This window comes from Trachurus trachurus (genome assembly GCF_905171665.1).
Source record: "Trachurus trachurus genome assembly, chromosome: 7".
In the NCBI taxonomy this organism is placed as follows: domain Eukaryota; kingdom Metazoa; phylum Chordata; class Actinopteri; order Carangiformes; family Carangidae; genus Trachurus; species Trachurus trachurus.
The window spans coordinates 11,466,229-11,472,719 of NC_139901.1; positions in this window are offsets into that span (position 1 = coordinate 11,466,229).

The window sequence follows — 6,491 nt, forward strand, 5'->3', positions numbered from 1 at the left end:
ACATGTTTCACCACCACAGAATTTTTGATGCTCCACTTTTCTGGGAGAGGTTTCAATCATTCTGGCCACAGGCTGCTCTGATGGTGAACGCAATACCCCTTGACTTGGATGCAGAATGGTTTCTACTGTAAGATACAACCTCGGGGGTTGGTAGACCTTTACAGAGTTTTGAAGTGAAGCCCATATCTCTTACCGGCTCATACACAGTGTCTTTGAAGCTACGACCATAACCTCTCTATTAAATAATGAATCTGGAGAGCAGCTTGTCTGCACAGAGCTCGGACACTGTGGGCGGTGACTGCATCCACCTTTGCTGCCTATCAGACTCTCAAGTAAAAGGTTGAAGTCGTGATGTTGGGTAGCTGTAGATGAGGTCTGCATCCTTTTCACGCCTGCTGTCATCAGTTTTTAATCTAAAATTGACATGACATGAAAACATAGTTAAAGATTTAAAATAAGAAAATGAGAAATTGTATTTCCTGCCTGCAATCAACCTTTTTTAATGACTCAAAGTATCAGGCTAGCAGGAAATAATAAATACACAAGTTTCAGTGTGAGCTGGAGTCCATGAAAGACAGCTAGAAAACCAGAGACCAACAGCATGTGGCAGTGCTTGTGTTATCCCCGAGGGGAAGGTGATAGTAAATACCTCATGTTAAAGCAATAAGACCAGCAGAGAGATACAGTGCACTTTGTGAGCCATCAATGAAGCCTGGATGGACTGTGGTGGAGCGGAGGGTGGCTGCACATACAGAACTCATGAGCCCTCCATTTGGTGCCCTGAGGGATCGCCCGCTCTGATCTGTTGAGTGGCAGCACTTTCAGATTGCTTGTGACTGGAGGGATCAGACTGAATTTGCTGATCGTTGGGGAAAAATTGTGAAATGCGCCATGTGTGTTGATTTAATAGGCTCCCTCGGGGGGTCTGTGCTTCACGCTTTACCCCATTTATAAGCCTCAGGTCTAGAGGGTGTTGCTTCCCAGCCGCTAGCAGACACATTTTTGTAGGTGTGTGTGTGTGTGTGTGTGTGTGTGTGTGTGTGTGTGTGTGTGTGTGTGTGTGTGTGTGTGTGTGTGTGTGTGTGTGTGTGTTCAGGTCCAGGTGTGCACACTCCTGTGGACATCTGTCTCCTGGATGGATTCAGACTGGCTTGATGGGGGAGTCTTAGCTGTTAACTGGCACTTCATCAGAGCCAGGATTATGTGATTAGGGATGTGTGATTGGAGAATTGATTGGGAGGACACAGTGACAGATGTCTCAGGAATTCATGCTGTTGAACTAGGGGCTGCCAGACCTGAGAGGTCGGCCTCTGTGTGTGTGGAGCAGGGTGAGCTTTCCAATGGTGTTTACCTGTCTCCCTCTCTCTGGCACAAATTTGCATCTGATTTTCACACAGTATTGTGCAGGCATATACGTTTGTACTATTCATCAGTTTTTATGTCATAAGTTGTCTCTTAAAGTTTCAGCCGTTGACTTATGTCATGTTTCACTCTGTTAATAAATTCTGATAAAACAAAATCAAACGTCACTGCACAGCTTTCTCGGTTAATTTAGTTGTCATGGCAATGAATCAAGCGATGCTGTGGCTATTGTGTTTTTTTCCACAGGACATGTTAGCTCACACAAGCTAAGAGTGATACACCACTCTTGATATTTGATGTGTGAAGGTGACCAGTCAGCATACTGACACACTGCTGTTACCCATTTTGGATTAATGTGTTACCATGCTAACATTTGGCTATCTCTGCTTAACACAAAGGTGGATTTTGACTAGAAGGGGATTTTTTTTCTTCTTCTTCTTCTTCTTTTTTTTCTTATCACAAATGTTGTGATAATTCATCTTGAAGAGAATAATAATATCTGTGCAAAATCCAATGGAGTTATTGAGACTTCAAACCAGAAAAGTAACCTCATGGTAACGTAACATCAACGTTATAAATTTGAAATAAGTGAGTAACCATATTGATACAAATATAAAACATTTTTTCCCTATGAATATATCTGAAAAAGTGACGTTGGCTTGACAGATGGAGGAAAAATACCGACCATCCTGAAAAAAGTGGCTCCTGAATAGGGCAAGTTGATGAACAAAGTATGATGCAAACTTTAAGATGGCAAAGACAAATGAAGCAGATTTTACAAAAAAAAAAAAAAAAGAACGCCATAAACATATATGGTGTCAAAGAATGTAATATGGAGATGGCCATTTTAACCCTTGATGTGTTTTATTATCTTCAAATAACTAATTTTCTTTATTAAAACAAGATTTGATTGTCAAGGTTGTCTTTTATATGAGTCCATATGGTATACAGTATAATATGACATATAATAATTTACCCCCCATACAGTCGACATATAGGGGGAAATTAGCTGTAGAGATGATTTTTTTCTTTTGTTCCAGGCTGTAAACATGTTTATTTCTGCTGCTTTCTGCTTAGAGAAACTGCAGTGTTTGGTACTTGCTGGCTCATTTTTCAAGTTAAATAAGATATCTCACAAAGTGAAAACTTTAACTTCTAGGTGCCACTAGACGAAAAATCTGGGGATCATGAACGTCTGAATAATTCAGAACAATATATCCTGTCGTTCAGATATTTCAGTCTGGACCAAAATAGTGGATTAATCAATGGAAATCTCTGTCCACAGAGTGAGAAAACGCCACCAGCAGGGCATAAAAATCCCATCAGATGGATCCTGGTGGAAACACGAGAACATTTTGATATTTTTGGAGTCCGAGCCACATCCATATGTGGAGGGACTTTTATCGAAACCCACTGAGATTGTCCAGGTCATTATAATTCGCCTGGAGTGTTCCTCTTTTCCCCCCTCAGTGGTGTTTGCCAGCGAACAGAGATTGGGAAAGCGCTAGTGGAGGACTGCCAAGGGCTACAGGCACCTGCACCTGCCCTGGCTGATCTTAAAGCCCCAGAGCTGAGCTCCAAGCCTCGCCCCTGACCTCAGCAGACCCTCCAGTTTGAATTTCTATCCCTGTCATCTGTCTGTTTTCTCCTCCTGCATGAGCAGTTTGAGCTCATACTAAAGATTAAAGATGTAAACACAATTCAGTATATTTGCAGCTCTGTTTGGCTGTATTTTAACTTTCTCCCTTTACTCTGTCAGATATCTGTCAGTATATTTACAGTCATTTTGTTATTGGGGGGGGGGGGGGGGGGGGGACTGGTTTATTAACGCATCGGTTTGCCAGTCATCTCTGGACTGCACTTTCATAATAAGAGCACAATGTTCTTTGCCAGGTTGGCTTTCAATCTTGGATGCAGATACTGTTCTCTTATAAAATTGTTGGCTTGACACACAAGACTTTCAGATTAGGAGTTTTACTTTAAATGAGAGTGACTTTGTGGAGATGTCTCCAGTGTGCTAGATGGACAACTACAGCAATAACAAGATTTAAGAGTTTGGAGGGTGTGGCACTTATATACCAGCAAAAATAGATTGTCTTATCTGTTGTCTTGTGGAGTTATGGGAGTATGTTGGAACAATTAACATTTTGATTACATTTTAATAATAAAAATACATGTTAATACAAGTTGGAAAGGAAGGTTTGACAGGCGTAGCAAGAGGAACTAAAGTAGGATACATGTGGCTGGTTGCTGTGGTAACAAGAACCTGTTTCAGCATCTCTATAAATAAACATACAGTATGTGCTATACATGTGTGTTTGTAAATATGTATCCACATTGATATAGGTCTACTTTCTAATAGCCTATGTGTCATACATATTCTCATCCTACATACTTTAATAATATAAAATATTTATTGAAAATGCATATAGATTTGTATTTGAAAGTAGAAATTATGTGAACAAGCCCAGAATGAACTATGGCTTGCATATACAGTACATATTTAACCGTGCAGATTGATAGTCATCTAATCCAGATAGTTAATCGGAGACAAGCTAGCATTAGCATAAGGTTCATACGCTGCATCTTATCACTGGATTTAGCCAGTGTTATTAAATTACAACACCTCTCACTGTCTGAACTAATTAACAAAGCCCCAGCGCATATGTCTGCACATTGCATCACCTAATTGAAATTAGCAATGAAGGTCATTTTTTTATTAAGGTAAATGTAATAGTCATAATAATTTGATATTCAGATGTAATTAATTACTTTGTATACTTGCGTGACATTTTCATTGCTCTATATTATCTGCGGTCTTTTGTGCAAGTGTTTAGTAGTGGAATTATGAATATGAAATCCCTGCTGAAAAAGCCACGTCTTATCATTTAATGGAAATTAGTTTGTAGTTTCCATCCTTGTTTAATTTCTGAATTCAATAGACAATATACCACCCTATTAAGTTTCCAGAGAAAACTTGGGGGAGACATGAATTCAATATCCGTTCATAATGTGTATGCAGACAAAGACTAAATTCATCTAGCCTTTTTTTAAATATATAAATCTGTGTTTCATTTGGAGTTGCATGGAAGGCCAGAGAGCTGCTTTAGGTTTCAGATTATCATCCAACATTTTTTCCTGCAGATTATGAGCTAAACTCTGTGAACAAACACCGCACTGCAGGTATTTTACCGTGTTTACAGTGCAGTGTTTCCAAATTATGCTAAATTGCCATTTTCTCCTGTTGGTGATTTTACACAATGATCAATGGTTTTGTGCTGAGTGAGGGGAAATACAATAGTTTGTTGCCTGAGGTCATCACTTTGGGCATTCAGGTGTAACGTTAGATGCTTTTAAATCTAAATAAATTGGAGGTTTTCCTGGGCTGGAGCATCAGGATGCAGATGTATGGGAATAGGATTAAAGTGGGAAAGAGTTGGTGACCGACTGGTGAGCAGTAATATAATATGATCTACATTGATAATTTCAGAAAAGCAAAGCAAATCAATACGGTATCAGTGCTAAACCTCAGGTGTTGCAAAGCACTGGTGCTTGTTGTTAGTCAACTCCTTTCTGCACATTTACCATCACAGAATGTGAATGATTTGAATGCGAAGAAAGAAAAGCACAATTTTGAGCATCAAAGCTTGAACTGCATTGACTCATCCAAGAAAAATAAAACACTACAATTCATACGCGTACTCACAAATACTCATACATCTCCTTTTCCACTGGAAGTTATTGATGGAACTTGATGAGAGAAACTGAAAGTATTCATGTCTCATCATTGTTTCATTCTCTATTCATTCACTGATGCATTTATCACTGTACTTGTTATTTATTTGACAAATTTGTCCATATTTTACAGCTTAAACAGCTTAATTGAAATCAATGTTTAAACATTTCAGGGCAAAAATGTAAATTTCAAAAGGGAAAATGTAAAAATGCTCTGTCCTTTCATATCTTATTAAACAGTTTTTGTTCTTGTATCTTTATTTTAATTTACATTATACATAAAATTAAATTTAAAAAAAGGACAAAACATGTAACAGCTCAAGTGCATGGGACTTTCACATACCATGTCAGAAGAAAAGGAACAAAGAGACATAGACACAGAAGTGTTTAGCACAAAAAAAAAAAATCTAATCTCTCACATGGTGTAAACAAAAAAGAAAAACACACAAAAAAACTGCAATAACAATAACAAATTGAATGTACTATTTAAGCATCTAAAATAAAAAATTGTGTACGTTTTTCTTTTCTTTTTTTTTGATAAATACCTTATGTACATATCAGACAAAAAAAAGATTTACATGTTTCTCATAGACTGGTCCAAAAACTGTGTAAAATGTAATGGGATTCACAATTGAATACATCTTAGAATAAACTGAAATTAAAACTCTGACAGGAAATAGGAACTTAAAACAATGGTATTTTAAAATCAGCTGGTTTGCAGATTGCAAAGTGAAACAAATACTAAAAATGAGCCTTTTGATCTATTTGTGGACTTTGTGTCAGTGTAGACAAGGTGTATGTACTGTATGTGTTTGTAAGGGTCTTTTTATTTTTTAGAAACAGAGCAACAATTGTTTGAATGTTACCTGATTTTTTGTTGGGAACTCAGTGTTATCATACTCATGTTTAAAAGGAATAATGTTATGTTATGTTCTTAATTTTAGTTTAACTCAGTCTCTTTCATTTTATGTTTTGTTTTTATTTGATTCTTTGTTACACATCACAATTCCTCCTGAGATCAGATATTGAAAAGACCAAAGCAACAGCTGCAAAATTCTACGCAAAGTGATGCTATTAAAGGAGCAGTGCGTAGAATTTAGTGACATCTAGTGGTGATGCTGAAATCTGCTGCAGCCTGTTGTTTATTGATGATCACCTTTAACCTTGAGGAGCAATGCTTAATACAAACCTAAAGAAATTATATTCACGGCAGATAATATGTTATTTAGAGGCAGCATTGCGCTGCCCTGTGCACTCACATTATACGGATATACGCGGCTCTCGGCTGGATCTAATTTCGTCGGAACGACTTGTAATGACACCAAAGTTTTCTGGGTGAGTAAATGATCGTATTTTATGCTAGAAATAAGGTCCAGATTGTAAAAAACTGCAAT